The 15823-nt window shown below is 39.3% G+C and overlaps 1 protein-coding gene across 1 annotated transcript in view; it reads left to right on the top strand.

The window, feature by feature from the left end:
* Positions 1-3110: 3110 nt before the first annotated feature.
* Fundc1 (FUN14 domain containing 1) overlaps positions 3111-15823 on the top strand; it is a 34250-nt gene continuing 21537 nt past the window's right edge. Inside the window, exon 1 of the mRNA XM_087902739.1 lies at positions 3111-3129. The gene's annotated coding sequence lies outside the window, so the exon portion shown is untranslated. The remainder of the gene's footprint in view (positions 3130-15823) is intronic.

Raw genomic sequence — 15823 nt, 5'->3', positions numbered from 1 at the left:
CCAAGAAAAACAATCAAACAGGTAATGGAAACAGTTCAAGATTTGAAAATTGAAATGGAGGCAATGAAGAAAACACAAACCGAGTGCCAGCTGGCTATGGAAAATCTAGGTAAACGAACAGAGACTTCAGAAACAAGCATAACCAATAGAATACAAGAGATAGAAGAACGAATCTCAGACTCTGAAGACACTATAGAGAAAATAAACGCTCTGACCAAAGAAAACAGCAAATCCAACAAATTCTCATCACAAAACATTCAGGAAATGTGGGACACAATAAAAAAATCAAATCTAAGAATAATAGGGATAGAAGAAGGAGAAGAATTGCAGATCCAAGGCCCAGAAAATATATTCAACAAAATTATAGAAGAAAACTCAAGGCAGTCACACTCTAATTATGCGAGCAAAGAAAACGGGAAGGGGTCAAGGACCCAAAATCACTCCAGTGAACACGCGTTCAGTCACCCAATGGCCTACCTACTAAAGCATTCCCTGCATCCCAATCCAAGCACAGGAACCAAGTCTTCACCAATAAACAGCTGGTCCCCTGGGGACAGTTCAGATACAAACTATACTAGAAGGGTGTGTACATAAATAATGACAACATAATGAAGACAGCTGCTGTAGCAGTAGAAACTAGAAGTGTAGTGTTCTAAGGCACTGATTCAGGAGAGAAGCAATGACAACTATAAAGTATTTATTGAGTTCTATTTGTGTGCCATGTACCTCATATTGGTTATCACTAATATGAATATTTGAATACTGTGTAGTTATTAATAGTAAAGTATAAATTGGGACTGGGAATGCAACTCAATTTGTAAAATGCTTGCTTACAACTCACAAAGTCATGAGTTTGATTCCTAGTTCCACACAAACTCAGCATGGTGGATCATGCCTGCAAACTCAGTACAGGGAAGTTGAGACAGGAGAATCAGTAGTTCAACACCAGCCTTAGTTTCTTTTTTTCTAATAATTTTTTATTACTTTACAAATAATACCATTCAAAAAGTCCACTTCCTCCCCTCCTCCCAATTCCGTCCCGCTCCCGCACTAACCCTTCCCCTCCCCCTCAAGTCCTAAGAGAGGTCAGGGTACCCCACCCCGTAGGAAGTCCAAGCCCCTGCCCCCTCCATCCAGGCTTAGGAAGGTATGCATCCAAATAGACTAGGGTTCCAAAAAATCAGTACATGCAGTAGAAACAAATCTCAGTGCCATTATCATTGACTTCTCAGTCTGCCTCAATTGTCAGTCACATTCAGATGGTCCAATTTGATCCCATACTTGTTCAGTCCCAGTCCAGCTGGATTTGGTGAGCTCCTATTAGATCAGGAACACTGTCTCAGTGGGTGAACCAACCCCTCGTGGTCCTGACTTTCTTGCTCATATTCTCCCTCCTTCTGTGCTTTAACTGGACCTTGGGAGCTCAGTCCAGTGTTCCAAAGTGGGTCTCTGTCTCTATCTACATCAGTCGCTGTCTCCAAAAAAGGAAGGAAGGAAGGAAGGAAAAAAGGAGGGAGAGAGAGAGAGAGAGAGAAGAAAGAAGATAGGAAAAATAATATTGTTCCAGTTACTTTTCTTGCTGCTATGATAAAATACCTTCTCAAACCAACCTGTAGATGTATTCTGGCACACAGCTCCAAGTCTATTTAATCACATTACATTTGCAGTAAACAGAGATCAATGAATGCTTGTACTCTGCTCTTTTTCTCCTTTTCATTCAGTCCAGAATGCAGTCCAGGGAATGGTGACACCCACAGTGTTGTGGTGACATTTCAACTAACCTAATCAAGATAATTCCTCACAGGTACAGCCAGAAGCTCCAGTTTGATTCTGGGGATCATTAAGCTGACAACTGAGATAGATGCCTTGTATATAAATATTTGAAGTACTTCCTGGGTAAAAAGAACAAGTGTTTGTTTTATTCCTGTTCCTTCTTTTTCTACAAGAGTAGAATATCTGAGTGAAAATATAAGTTAACTATACTCCTATGTTTCAGTAAAAGATAGTTAGATACTACCATTCTTTTAAATGCTCATAATGATTTTTTTAATTTCTTGAATATAAAAAGATATAAATGAACTCCACTAATTGTACCTTGTCAAACTGGGAGGTGAACATTTTCTTGAAGATATCTTTCCAATCAAGAGAATGAAGCCTGCATAGTTGACCTCTCTCCGCCTACCAGTTCCGAACATCTCATTTGTTCAGTGTTTAGATTCATTTTGCAACTGAAACCCCAAGGTTCCACCAATCAGTAGGTAAATTCTCTGCTTCATTTTGACTTTTTCAAGTGAAACTGACAAGCGCTGAAAAGGCAGGACAGTTCAGTGAAGGGTTTGAACCCTAAGGAAATGAATAGCTAAGGATAGGGCAATCTTTCCTGTACTTCCAAACCTGGCAGTCATGCTAGAGCCTTGGGGGAACTGCCTCTGGAGCCTTCCCTTGGCTTTCTGGCAGTATCCTGTTTGCAATTCTAAGAGTTAATTCAAAATATTTAACTGAAACTCTTTGGCTGGGAATTGAATTGAAAATCAGCAACATTAGGTCTTTTCATTTTTTTTGTCAGAAACTAAGACATAATCAAACATTTACCCAAAGTAGGAGAGAAGAGATAACAGGCACAGTCAGAGAAGCAGAAGAATGATTAACCAATGGAATATCCGGTGGGTTGTCACATGGTAAGCTGAGGGAACAGTAAAAGTCCGCTGAGATTGTTCCTATTTATTTGTTCTATCTTGTTTCTACTTGGCCTGATGTTCTGGATGTTTGTTTGTTGAATGTAGGGTTCAAAACATTTTCAAAAGATGAACTACTAAAGTACCCTCAAAGAATTGGTCCATTTCCATCCATCCAAGAGCTGCCAGCCTGCACTAGATGCTTTGGACTGAGAAATGTTATTTTGAAATCTGCTTATGAGCAGGAAGGCTTACATCAGGGAATGGGGCTGTTGGCGGCCTTCCAGTCTCCTGACATACTCAGGGCTGGCTGCACTGGCCATGTGCTTGCTTTTCACTCCCCCTAAGGAAGTGTGCTAAGTTATTTCAAAAAGATATCCAAGAAAGAGAAAGCTACAGAAGGATTTTTTCCATGGACCAGCCAACAAGTTTTGGATAGCCTCTGATAAGCCAGGTACTGCAGCAAATTTTGTGTGTGACTTTAAGGGCTTGCATCTGATGGGGTTTATTTCCTGTACTCTACCATCTGACTCCTGTGAGCAATTTTCTCCCTATGTACTCTTTAATAAGAGCATGTTTACTGATCTGAGACGGGGACTGCTTTCGTTTTCCTTTTGTTAAATTATTACTAACCTCATCTTCCTCCTGTGCCTTTCTTTGAAAAATGAATTGTCCCCCTCACACTCTGGAATTTGGGGGGTCACAATAAGAGACTGTGGCCTCTCTTTCTTCTTTCTCCCCTCCCTTGCTTCCCTCCCTGTCTCATGGAGCATTAGAACCCTATTTTTTGAAGGTATGAGGCAGTATGAGTTCAACTCCAGCAGTACTATTTATTTGTGGCAGAACTAAGGAAATTCTGTTCAATTTTTTTTCTTTATGTCATTGGGACATTGACTTTTTAAAGCACTGTTCCTCTCCTATGAAGATTATAACCTGAAAACAAGATTACATTATCAACAAAACTATGCAATATTTATATTAACAAGGACTGTCATAGAAATATTAGGAATAAAACTCACCACTACAACTTGGCATCCTCACATATAGGAAAAAGTAAACATTGCTAAATGAATTAATTAAGAACCTTTTTTTCCCTAGTATTTTGAGAGAGGATTTTGCTACATACACCTAGAACATGAGATTTTTCTGCACCAGACTCCAGAGTACTAGGATTATAAGTGTGTGCCACCACACCTGGCTCTCAAAGTATTTGTTTCATGCTGTGAACTTGTCAGGCGTAGTTCTAAATTTAATTTAAATTTGTAAATTTAAACTTGTAAGGTGTAATTCTAGTAGGTCTGCATTTATATGTTCCTTGGTCTTTTTCTCTTGGTCTTTTTCTTTGTTCTGCATGTTTAGTGTTTTTTTTAAATTATTATTATGTGCTGAGGCAACTTTCTTTTCTGATCCAATCTATTTGGTATTTTGTATGCCTCTTGTTCCTGATTGGCATCTCCTTCTTTAAATTAGGAACTTTTTTATTCTACGATTCTGTTGAAAATATTTTCTGTGCCTTGACCTTGGTGTTTTCTCCTTCCTCTAATTCCTATTCTTCTTAGATCTTATCTTTTCTTAATGTCCCAGATTTCCTGGATGTTTTGTGTCAAGAATTTTTTTAACATTTAACATTTTTTGACCATGGTATCTATTTCTTCTATTGTGTATTCAATATCTGAGATTCTCTGTTCCATCTCTTATATTCTGTTGGCGAGGCTTGTCTTTGTAGTTCCTGTTTGAGTTCCTAACTTTTTCAGTACCAGATTTCCCTCAGTTTGAGTTTTCTTTATTGCGTGTATTTCCACTTTCAGCTTTTGAATGGTTTTATTCATTTCCTTCCACTGTTTGTATCTTTTAGATTTCTTTAAGGGATTTATTCATTTCCTCTTTAAAGACTTCCATCATATTCATAAAGGCTATTTTATAGTCTTTCCCTGTGCTTCAACTGTGTTAAATACTCAGCGCCTTCTGTGGTAGGATTACTGGACTCTAGGGGAGACTTACTGTTCTGGCTGTTATTGATTGGGGTTTTATTCTGGCATGTAGGCATCTGGGATTGGGAAGATTGTAATTACAGGTGCTGGGATCTGGTCTTGCCATTGTTGAATGGGCATTTTGTTCCTTGTTTGCTGTTTTCCTCTCTGATTCTTAGAATAGTGTAGTATCTGTCACCTGATTAAAAACATTATTCTGGGATTCTGATATGTGTGGCCATTGTAGGTTCCAGGTAAATAAAAAAAATATTCTGGAATTCTGATATGTGTGGCCACTGTGGGTTCCAGGTAAAATGTGTTTCTGGGTGTTGGGAGCTGACTCTTAGGAATGGTTATGGCCTGGTGGGAACTGAGAGGATCCATATAAGAGAGGATTAACAGTGTGTTCCTCCAGGATCTGCTTAGTTTCCTGATAATGGGAGCAGAGTGAGTAGAGGCCACATCTGAAGGTTTACTACAGAGCTGGCCATGAGATTGCATGATTGAACTTAGATGAATTGGGAGAAACATGAAGATCTACAGTGAGAGGACTGGGCAGAGGCAGACCAGAGCTAAGACAGGCTCTCCCAGTAACTGAGATAGAAACTGGGTCGTTTTGATTCACTAAAATGGAACAGAGTTAACCAGACAGTTCTCAGGAAAACCACAACTGAGGAGCAACCAATCAGCAGGCTCCCCACAGGCTTCTGCTAGCTCAACAGGCACCCTACAGTTCCTTTGCTGGCTCAGCAGGTGTGTCCCCCCCCACTCCCCCCACCTGTCTCCTGATAACTAAAGATAGCTTCCCCTGCCCTGCTGTTGGAAGGAAGGTCCCTAACCACTAGAACCTCCCCAGACTAATCTTTCTTCCACCAATCTGCCTCAGATTAGTCTTTCCTCCCTGGAATTCCCCTAACTCCACTGAAAAGGAGCTTGTGTCTTTTAAAAAAATGCTGCAAGATCCCCCACAGAGCAGCAGCGAGCCCGGTGGTCCTGAGCTGCTCACAGCGGGTCCTGGGAGAGCGGTTTGCAGTAGGGCAGACTGGTCCCGCCATGTGGCGAGCGGGTGTGAGCAGGCGGTGGGTAGAAGGCACATGGGCAGACACATTGTACAGAATAGAATTGGGTATTTATTACTTAGAAGAGAGAGAGAATGTGTGGGGGAAGAAGGAGAAGAGAAGAAGAGGAGAGAGACAGAGGAGGGCCAGAGACAGAGAGACAGAGAGAGAGAGAGAGAGAGAGAGAGAGAGAGAGAGAGAGAGAGAGAGATGCACATGCCAAGAGGGGACAGTGAGAGGCTAAGATGGTGGGAGGAGGGCAGGAGTCTCCGGGAGTGGGTGTGGCTTGTCTCTTAAAGAGACAAAAACCATAACAGTGACCTTCTTTGGGGGTCACCAAGAGCCACTCCAAATTTGGAATTAATAAAGTGCTCTTCTTATTGCACACGTGGCTGTTGGTCTTTCTTTGGGGAGCGTCTCTCGTACCCTAACATAAGTCAGTGGACCTTCTTCCCTGGTCAGAGTGGCCTGTGGGTTCCCAGGGAATGCCTGCTGGAATTGGAGGATAGGATAAAGCAATGAGTGGGGGAAGGGGTGCTAGGAGGGTAAAATCTGTGTGACCAACTGGAGCTAGGGATACTGAGGGAAGGGAGATTTCTGAGCAGGTGGTCAGCTGCAGAACTGGGAATGCGACTAGGGCATTGGATTTGTGGCAGCAGAGGTGGAGGTGAAAGTGAAGGTCTGCAGTTTGCCTACCTGCCTCCCTGGCCTGAGTCTGTCTGACACATTTTAAATGAGTGGCTTTTGTTTAAGAAGTTCCTGGGTTGGGGCAGAACAGGGATTTGGGTCATTTGTATGCTAAACCAGCACCATAACACTCTGGTTTATTCCTAGCGCATTTTTTAACTATTTGTTTAGAAACCAGGTCTGTCTTTGTTTCTTTTCCTGTTGCTGTGATTAAAATACATTGACAAAGATAACTTAATGAGAAAGGGTTTAAAGGTTTGTTTGGCTCCCAGTTCCAGATTATAGCCCATCATGGCAGGAAAGTCATAGCAGCAGGAGTTTGAGAGAGCTGCTGACATTATATCAACAGCAACACAGTTAACAGCAGTGCTCAGCTTGCCCTCACTATTTTACATCAAGCTCCTCTGCCTAGAGAACAGTCCTGCCCTCAATCAAGATGGTGCCTACTACATCAAACCAAACGTACCAACCAAATAATTCCTCCCAGATACTCCCAGGAGTTAATCTTAATTTAGACAATCCCTCACAGGTGTGCCCAGAGGCCTACCTCCAAGGTGTAGATTTGACAAGTAACACTAATCATCAGAGTCTCAATGTTTTCCAGGGTGGTCTTGAACTCAGTGCATAGCCTAGTCTGGCCTTGAAGTTGTGATCTTTCTGCCTCACCCTCTCAAATCGATGGGATTATAGGCCTGTACCACCAGTCTCAGTTCCCCTGAAAACATCTTATTTTCATCAGGCAATTCACAACTGCCTGTAACTCCAGATACAGAGGATTCAATGCTCTCTTCTGGCATTCATACACACATACACACAGACACAGACACACACACACACACACACACAAATACTAATATAGTACAAAAAAATTCTAATTTTCTTTTGCATGAAGATTCAAACCTAGGGCCTTATACATGCTAGGTAAGCAGGCTACAACTGAGCTAGAGCCCTAACCCTACATGTTTATCTAGTCATTAGATGTGAATAAAGACATTTTTTTCTTTTGGTGGAGGAATTAGCAGTGCAATAAACTTATCCACCTTAGGAATAGGTACATTATTTCAGCATTGATTAAACTATCAATGTTTAAATTTTTACATTAATCTTTAAATTTCCCAATATCCTCACCTTCCAAGAGACATATCTCTCTTGACTTATATTCTCTTTCTGTCCCATGTGTTTGCCTTCATTCTCTCTCTCCTTTATTCCTAGCTCTGCAAACCCCCTTCATGAACATGAAGTGAAGGCATTGTCATTGTTGTCTACATGTCTTTATATCTTGCCCATTCAGTAGATAGTGGAATCTCCTTAGACCATAGCAGAGAAAACAACCTTAAAGTAAAGAACAACCAAAGCTAAAGGCTAGTAATTATTTGCATAGATAAGGTAAGAACTAAGAAACACAAGTTATTTAATAGTTATTACAACTTAGTATTATAATATGAAGGATAATGAAGGTAAGTAATTCAATTTGAAGGGATATTACCTGCCTGGAGGTATTCTATCCTACCCAACAAATACCTGAAAGACATTTGCAAGCTATATGAATGAAAAAATTACTCAAGATGTTTTTAAACCTCCAGGATTTTAAATATCAACTGCAATTCAAAACATTTAAATGTCAAATGTTTCTCTTTTTTTATTTCATTTTATTGCGCTCTACATTTTTTTTTTTTGCTTCACTCCCTGCCTCTCCCCTTCAACCCTTCCCCAAGGTTCCCATGCTCCCAATTTACTCAGGAGAACTTGCCTTTTTCTACTTCCCATGTAGATTAGATCTATGAAAGTCTCTCTTAGGGTCCTCATTGTTGTCTAAGTTCTCTGGGATTGTGATTTGTGGGCTGGTTTTCTTTGCTTTATGTTAAAAAACCACTTATGAGTGAGTACATATGATAACTGTCTTTCTGGGTCTGGGGGGTTACCTCACTCAAAATGATGTTTTCTAGATCTGTCGATTTGCCTGCAAAATTCAAGATATCGTTATTTTTTCTGCTGTGTAGTACTCCATTGTGTAAATATACCACATTTTCCTTATTGATTCTTCGTTCAAGGGGCTTTTAGGTTGTTTCCAGGTTCTGGCTATGACAAACAATGCTGCTATGAACATAGTTGAGCACAGGTCCTTGTGGCATGATGAGCATCCTTTGTATATATATGCAAAAGTGGTATTACTGAGTCTTGAGGAAGGTTGTTACCTAATTTTCTGAGAAATCGCCACACTGACATCCAAGGGGACTGTACCAGCTTGCATTCCCAATAGCAATGCAGGAGTATTCCCTTTACCCCACAATCTCTCCAGCATAAGTTGTCATCAGTGTTTTTGATATTGGCCATTCTTACAGGTGTAAGATGAAATCTCAGAGTTGTTTTGATTTGCATTGTCTGATGACTAAGGATGTTGAACATTTCCTTAATTGTCTTTTAGCCATTTTAGATTTCTCTTTTGAGAGTTCTCTGTTTAGGTCTATACTCCATTTTTTTTGTATTGGATTACTTGTTCTTTTGATGACCAATTTCTTGAGTTCTTTGTATATTTTGGAAATCAGACCTCTGTCTGATGTGGGGTTAGTGAATATCTTTTCCCATTCTTTAGGCTGTCATTTTGTTGACCGTGTCCTTTGCTTTACATAAGCTTTTCAATTTCAGGAGGTCCCATTTATTAATTGTTTCTCTCAGTGTTTGTGCTAATGGGGTTATATTTAGGAAGTGGTCTCTTGTGCCAATGCGTTCAAGTGTTCTTCCCTCTTTCTCTTCTATAAGGTTCAGTGTGGCTAGCCTTATGTTGAGGTCTTTGATCCATTTGGACTTGAGTTTTCTGCATGGTGATAGATATGGGTCTATTTTCATTCTTCTACATTTTGATGTTCAGTTATGTCAGCACCACTTGTTAAATATGCTTTCTTTTTTCCATTTCATATTTTTTGTTTCTTTGTCAAAAATCAGGTGTTCGAATGTGTGTGGATTAATATCTGGATCTTCAATTTGGTTCCATTGGTCTTCCTGTCTGTTTTATGTGAATACCAAGCAGTTTTTAGTACTGTAGCTCTGCAGTAAAATTTAAATTTAGGGATTGTAATGCCTCCAGATGTTCTTTTATTGTACAGGATTGTTTTGGCTATCCTGTGTTGTAAAAGGAGATGTGGGCTGCTTTCTCCTGGGATTCCGGCTCCCTGACTTGTTTACACCCAAAATAATTACACACAAATTGTATCCATTTAAACACTGCTTGGCCCATTAGTTCTAGCCTCTTATTGGCTAACTCTCACATCTTGACTAACCCATTTCTAATAATCTGTATGCCTCCACAAGGTCATGACTTACCAGCATGAGTCTAGCCAGCGTCTGTCTCGGGAAGGGGAATCATGGTGTCTGATTGACTCTGCTTTCTTTCTCCTAGCATTCTGTTCAGTCTACCCTGCCTATCTGAATTCTGCCCTATCAAAAAGCCAAGGCAGTTTCTTTATTAACCAATGAAAGTAACATATAGACAGAAGACCCACCTACATCATTTCTCCTTTTTCTGTTTAAACAAAAAAGGCTTTCACTTTAACATAGTAAAATTACATATAACAAAACAGTTATCAAGCAAGAATTACAGTTACGATATTTATATCTATTTTATCTTTTATCATAACTAAGGAAAACTATAACTATAACTAACCATTCTTCAACTCCATCAAAGACTTCAGAAGGATATAATATTACCTAAGTAAACAAGAAGTAAGCAACTTCCAAAACTCGAGAAATGACAGAGACGTCTCACTGCCTGTACATTCACCCAAAGTTCTTTTGTACCATTGGGTGATGTAGGTGGGCCTTCTGTTAAACGTTATTTTCATTGGTTAATAAAGAGACTGCCTTGGCCCTCTGATAGGACAGAAAATTAGGTAGGTGGAGTAAACAGAACAGAATGCTGGGAAGAGGGCAATAAGGTAGAGGCCATGGAGCCAGCCACCAGGTCAGACATGCTGAATCTTTCCCGGTAAGCCACCACCTTGTGGTGCTACACAGATTATTAGAAATGGGTTAATCAAGATGTGAGAGTTAGCCAGAAACTAACTCTCTAGAGATAATAGGCCAGGCAGTTTTTAAATGAATACAATTTGTGTGTTGTTATTTCCGGGGCTAAGCTAGCCGTGCGGGATGAAAAGCAGGCCTGCCCGCAGCTCCTCACTACAATTGGGGCATCCATCTCCAGCCTACTGGCCCATAGTTTCCAGCAGACATTTTCATGAAGCAGGAAATTTCAAAGACAGTTCAGTCACTATCTGCCGTATCCTATAGAATGTCTAGCAGTCTCTCTCATGAATCAGGAACCCCAAAAGACCATCTCTCCTTTAGACAAGTTCAGCAGTCCTCTCTTTGTGGGTTCTGTGTGTCCAGTTTATGCAACAGTTCAGGTAAGAGCAGTTTCTTGCCCAAATGGCTATCAAACTCCATAAGGAGCCCCTTTGATACCCATCTTCCTCAGGGAGTAGCTTGGTGCTGCCAGGAACAGATGTGTCTCATTGTCATGAAAACCCTAAGTTATTAAAACATTAAATGTCATATTCTGTGGTCTTTGAAAGATATGAAGAATGCCTATCTGAAATATATCTATGTACATCTAGAAAGTCTAACTAACATGACTACAAACTTGATTATAGATGATTATCCACTAACAACCTATATTTCCTGATTATACATTACATTTTAAAATGAACTACACAATCACAATACCTTAATCAAGAGCAGAAATATATATACATATAACAAAATTGATCTTAAAATCCATACCAATGCAAATTATTCATATCTATATCATATCCCCCTTTAAATGTAAAAGAACCTTTATAAACAATATTTGGGAATATGGGCAGAGTTTTTTCTCTCCAAACTGTTTCCTGCTGTATGGGGGCGCTGTTATTTAGGTATTTCATGATATAACTGGTGTGTGAGGTTCGTCTCAGTCGGCAGTTGAGTGAAGTAATTTTTTGAGGGTGGAATCGCTGGGAGTTTGTCACCAATTATTTAGATGTTGGCTGTTGGCTTGCTGTGTATTACCTTTACTATGTTTAGGTATGTTCCTTGTATCCTTGCTCTCTCCAAGACCTTTATAATAAAGGGATGTTGTCTTTTGTCCAAAGCTTTTTTGGTATCTAATGAGATGATCATGTGGTTTTTGTTTTTCACTTTGTTTACATGGTGGATTATGTTGACAGATTTTTGTATGTTGAACCATACCTGCATTGCTGGGATGAAACCCACTTGATCATGGTGGATGATGGCTCTGGTGTGTTGTTGGATTCAATTGCCATATTTTATTTAGTATTTTTGCATCAATGTTCATGAGTGAAATTGGTCTGTAATTCTCTTTCTTAGTAATGTCTTTCTGTAGTTTGGGTATCAGGGTAATTGTTGCCTCATAAAAAGAGTTTGGCAATGTTCCTTCTGTTTCTATTGTGTGTAATAATTTGAGGAGTTTTGGTATTAGTTCTTCTTTGAAAATCATGTAGAATTCTGAGCTGAAGTCATCTGGTCCTGGGATTTTTTGGTTGGGAGACTTTTGATGCTATTTCTTCAACAGTTATAGGTCTGTTTAACTTGCTTATCTGGTCTTGATTTAGTTTTGGTAAATGATATTTATCCAGAAAGTTGCCCATTTCCTTTAAGCTTTCCAATTTTGTGGAATACATGCTTTCAAAATATGACCTGATGATTCTCTGTATTGTCTCCACGTCTGTTGTTATGTCCCCCTTTTTATTCCTGATTTTGTTAATTTGGATATTCTTTTCCTGCCTTTTGGTTAGTTTGAATAAAGGTTTGTCTAGTTTGTTGATTCTTCTCAAAGAACCAACTTTTTGTCTTACTGATTTTTTTGTATTGTTTTCTTTGTTTCTATTTTGTTGATTTCAGCTCTCAATTTGTTTATTTTCTGTCATCTAGTTCTCTTGGGTGAGATTGCTGCTTTTTGTTCTAAAGTTTTCAATTGTTCTGTTAATTCACTTGTGTGGGATTTTCGAGATTTTTTATGTAGGCATTTAGTGCTATGAACTTTCCTCTTAATATTATTTTCATTGTCCCATAAATTTGGGTATGTTGTGTGGTCATTTTCACTGAATCATAGGAAGTCTTCAATATCTCCTTTTATTTTTTCCTTGACCCACTGATACTTCAGGTGACCATTGTTTAATTTCCATGTGTTTGTGGGATTTTTGGAATTAGTATTGCTGTTGACTTCTAGTTTTAAACCATGGTGATCTGATAAGATATATGGGGTTATTCCAATTTTTTTGTATTTGTTGAGGTTTGTTTTCTTACCAAGTATGTGGTCAATTTTTGAGAAGATTCCATAAGGTGCTGAGAAGAAGGTATTTCTGTTTGTATGGAATATTCTATAGATGTCTGTTAAATCCATTTGAGTCATAACATCTGTTAGTTCCCTTATTTCTCTGTTCATTTTTTGCCAGACTGACCTGTCCAATGGTGAGAGTGGAATGTTGAAGTCTCCCACTATCATGGTTTAATGTGTGATTTAAGCTTTAGAAGTGTTTCTTTTACATATGAGGGTGCTCTTGATTTGCGGCATAGTTGTTCAGAATTGAGACTTCCTCTTGTTGGATTTTTCTGTTATTAATATGAAATGTCCTTCTTTGTTTCTTTTGATTGATTTTAGTTTGAAGTCTATTTTGTTAGATATTAGGATAGCTATACCTGCTTGTTTCTTAGGTCTATTTGATTGGATTTTTTTTTCCCAATCCTTTACTCTGAGGAGATATCTGTCTTTGAGGATGACGTGTGTTTCTTGTATGCGGAAGAATGATGGATTCTGTTTTTGTATCCATTCTGTTAACCTGTGCCTTTTTATAGGTGAGTTGTGTCCATTTATACTAAGGGTTATTAATGATCAGTGATTGCTATCTCCTGTTAATTGAGATTTTATTGTTGGTAATGTTAATTTGTATGGTTTTATCTTCTTTGGGATTTGCTGCTGAGACCATTAAATGTTTGTGTTTTTGTTGATGTAGTCAACTTCCTTGGGTTGGAGTTTTCCTTCTAGTATTTTGTGTAGGGCTGGGTTTGTGGCTAGGTATTGGTTAAGTCTGGTTTTGTCATGGAATATCTTGTTTTGTCCTTCTATGATGATCGAAAGTTTTGCTGGGTATTGTAGTCCGGACTGGCATCCATGGTCCCTTAATGTCTGCATAACACTTGACCATGACCTTCTGGCTTTCATTGTGTCCATTGAAAAGTCAGGTGTAATTCTGATAGGTCTGCCTTTATGTGTTACTTGGCCTTTATCCTTTGTAGGTCTTAGTATTCTTTCTTTACTTTGTATGTTTAGTGTTTTGACTATTATATGGCAAGGGAACTTTTTTTTTAATTCAGTCTGTTTGTTGTTCTGTAAGCTTCTTGTATCTTCATAGGCATATCTTTCTTTAGGTTGAAAAAGTTTTCTTTTATGGTTTTGTTAAACATATTTTCTGTGCTCTTGAATTGAACTTCTCCTTCTTCTATACTTATTATTCTTAGGTTTGGCATTTTCATGGTGTCCTATATTTCCTGGATATTTTTGTTTAAGCTTTTGTTAGATTAAATGTTTTCTTTGACTGACGAGTCTATTTCCTCTATTGTATTTTCAGCGCTTGATATTCTCTCTTCCATCTCTTCTAGTCTGCTGTTCATGCTTGCGTTTGTGTTTCTTGATCATTTTCTCAAGATTTCTGTTCTATAATTCCCTCCACATGTGCTTTCTTTATTGTCTTTATTTTAATTTTCAAGTCTTGAATGGTTTCTTTCACATGTATGATTGCTTTTTCTTGGTTTTCTTTAAGGTATTTGCTGATGTCTTCCAATTTTTTGTTTGTCTTTTTCTCCATTTCTTAGGGGGAATTTCTCATTTTCTCTTTAAGAGTTTCAAACATTCTCCTGAAGTTATTTTTTAGGTCATTATATTCTGCTTCATCTATATTTGGTTGTTCAAGTCTTGATGTTGTAGTATCTTTAGGTTTTACTGGTGTTGTGTTGTTCTTTGTAGTGATAGCATGTGATCTTACCTTTTCTACTCATCTTTTCCTCTAATAGGTGTGGTTGGGGCTGTCTGGGATTCTTTTGATTAATCTTCTAGGTGCCAGTGAATCTAGGTGCCAAGGCTCAAATGGTTGTTCCTTCTGGTACAGTCAGTGTCATGGTTCTAGTTACCCCATTGGTCACTCCTTGTTCCTGGAGGTTACTCAGCGCTCCTGGGCTTTGCTCCACTCCCTTGGAGTCTGTCTCAGGCCTGCTCTTGCCTAGGTCAGAGCCTTTGACCTGTTTTTGTAAATCTTGATCTGGATCCCCTCCTGCAGAAGTCCCTGGCTTGGAGTTGGTCCTGCAAAAGTTTCTGACTCCAGTCTACTCCCTTGGAGTTCCCAGGCTCAGGTGTGCCCTGATCCACAAAGGACCTGGCTGAGGCTTCTGGTTTCTCCCTGTTCCCTTTGATGTCCCAGACCAACACCCAGACCTAGAGAGGTCCTGTCTTAGGCCTAGTTCCTCAGATGTCTCAGACTCAGGCTCAGACCCACAGGGGTCCCAGCCCAAGTCCACTCCCTTGAAGGTCCCAGATTCACCTCCGGATCCCCAGCGGTCTCTGGCTCTGGCTTACTAGCTCAGTGGTACCTGCCCGGTACCTTTTCCTGGGAGAGTTCACTGTCTCAGGTTTGCTCTGGCCCAGGTTTCTGGCTCAGTCCTGGTCTGCCAACGTCCCTGGACTCAATCTGCTCCCACTCCCCTGGAGTTTGCTTTCTCAGGCAAAGTTAATATTCTTAAATTATTACTTTATACTAGAATATCTTAACTTTCCACTAATACAAAACAGGCTATTCAGTTTAACTATACAGCTAATTCAGATAGAACTCATGTTTTAAATAAGTTTGATGTTAATTTATGTGGATGTGGATTATCTGTTTGGTACCCAACATGTTTTTACATTTTATAGAATTCCATGAACCTTTGTGATAAAAACCTTGCCTTTATCCCTATGTCAGATTTAAATAATAACGATTTCAAAAATCTCAACATGGTGGTGAATGTCTGTAATCACAGCACTTGAGAGCAAGACAGAGGAATCTAGCATTGGAGCCCAGTCTGGGCTACACAGTGAGGATATATGTAAAAACCAGTAAGGCAACTTGGTGATAAATGCTTTAATCCCAGTGCTGGGGAGACAGAGGGAGATGGATCTGTGCAAGTACCAGGCCAGCCTGGTCTATACAGGGAGTTGCAGAGAATTCTAGATTATGTGAGAAGTTGCTTAAAATAACCAACCAAACAAACAAAAATACAAGTTAAAGAGTTATGTCTTCTTGACTGTTAAACAATTCCCTCACAGTGGCCCTATACTTCCTAACATCAGGGCACTAAAAGAAACTTCTGTCTTTTGCTGAGCCCTTAGAAGTTTGTGGACTATGTGGCT

The sequence above is a fragment of the Myodes glareolus genome, chromosome X (assembly GCF_982192425.1).
Source record: "Myodes glareolus chromosome X, mMyoGla1.1, whole genome shotgun sequence".
NCBI lineage: Eukaryota > Metazoa > Chordata > Mammalia > Rodentia > Cricetidae > Myodes > Myodes glareolus.
This window is presented reverse-complemented; position numbering and strand designations above follow the sequence as displayed.